Source organism: Eriocheir sinensis, chromosome 50 (genome assembly GCF_024679095.1).
Source record: "Eriocheir sinensis breed Jianghai 21 chromosome 50, ASM2467909v1, whole genome shotgun sequence".
Taxonomy (NCBI): domain Eukaryota; kingdom Metazoa; phylum Arthropoda; class Malacostraca; order Decapoda; family Varunidae; genus Eriocheir; species Eriocheir sinensis.
In genome coordinates, this window is record NC_066558.1 from 10595548 (window position 1) to 10597217 (window position 1670).

A 1670-nucleotide genomic window follows, 5' to 3' on the forward strand; every position below is an offset into this window, starting at 1 on the left:
AAAACGCAACATCATGATCTGAAAGTGATGGGAATGAAGTATTTAAACCCGTGGTCTCAAGTTATAGCTATGCGTGTTGGGAGTATCGTGTTGAACATTTGACTCTGAGGGGGAATTACCAGTATCAAGGTCCAAAGGTGAGGGAATTACTTTCAGACGATCACTGTGAACTTCTAGACTGACTCCACTATTTGACTCAAGAACCTCGAACCTATTTCCCCTGACATTCCGAACAACTCGGTAAGGACCCACAAATTTAGCCCCCAGTTTCGAACTCCTTTCCGCTTGCTTAATCATGACTGTGTCATCATCTTTTAATTCCACCGGGACGGCCTGTTTGTGTTGTTTTGACATAATTTCAACCTTTGTAGCCTTTAACGTACTCCTAACCTCTGAGTGTATCTTGGAAAACATATGCAGCTGCTGTTGCGCGTACCTAGCAGTGTTGTAGAAAGGTTGTTGTGGTTTTGTTAGGAAGTCGTACGGAAGACGTTTCTTCACCCCATATAAGATGCAGTAGTGAGACTTCCCCGTAGAGTCGTTTACCGACGTATTTATGGAAGCGGCTATGTGCGATAGCCAATCCTCCCAGTTATCGTGGAGATCGTTCACGATAGGCCTGAGGACCTGTAAGATTTTCCTATTAGCCCTCTCCGCCAACCCATTAGCAGCTGGGTGGTAAGCTGTGATGAAGGATTGCGTGATGTTAAACTGAGCGCATATTTCGCTCAATACTGTGTTCCTAAACTCGGTGCCATTGTCACTCAAAAGAATTCGAGGAGACGAATGGGGACACAACACGTGAGTCACGAGGGCATGGGCCACGCGTGTGGCTGTCTTGTCCTTGAGAGGCGCTAGAACTAGAAACCTAGAGAACTGGTCGACGCACACCAATAAGTAGCGCGAACCATGTTGGCTCTGGGGGAGCTGTAATAAGTCTATATTTACAACATCCCATGGCGCCTCTGGTACTGGGTATTGCAACATAGGTGCTGGCCCTTTTACGGACCCCTTGTGCTTAGCACAAACGACGCAATGTGCGACATGTTTTTCTACATCAACCCGTAATGTGGGCCAGTAGTATTTTTGTCTGGTGACAGATAGTGTCTTGTCCCGTCCTGGGTGACCCGCAATGGGTGCGTCATGGACCAGCTTAAGCGTCACGGGGACGTATTTGTCTGGGATGACCAGTTGTTCTATAGGTACTGGTTTGGATGGCTATGATCTACAAAGGAGGTTGTCCTCTGATAGGAAAAATTGTGAAAAGGGAACTGGCAATTCGGGAAGGTTTGTTTCGTCTCCCGACTCTAGGGCGTAAATTAACCTCTTCCACACTGGGTGGTCTCGCTGAGCAGTGTGTAGCTCAGGTGAAGCGAAGTTGTGGATGACCTCTGGGGTGGTAATCGCGCCTATTGGAATATTTCGAGATAAGGCATCTGCGACCACATTTGTTTTCCCGGTGATATATTTTATCTCCGGATTGTATGCTTGGATCGTTGAGAACCATCTTGCCAGACGACCGTGTAGGTTTTTTCCCTTGAAAAGATCAGTGATGGCCGCGTGGTCCGTATACACCACAATTTTGTACCCCATCACTATGTCTCGAAAATGCTTCAGAGCCCACACAATTGCAAGAGCCTCTAGGTGGGTAACAGAATAGTTCTTTTCCG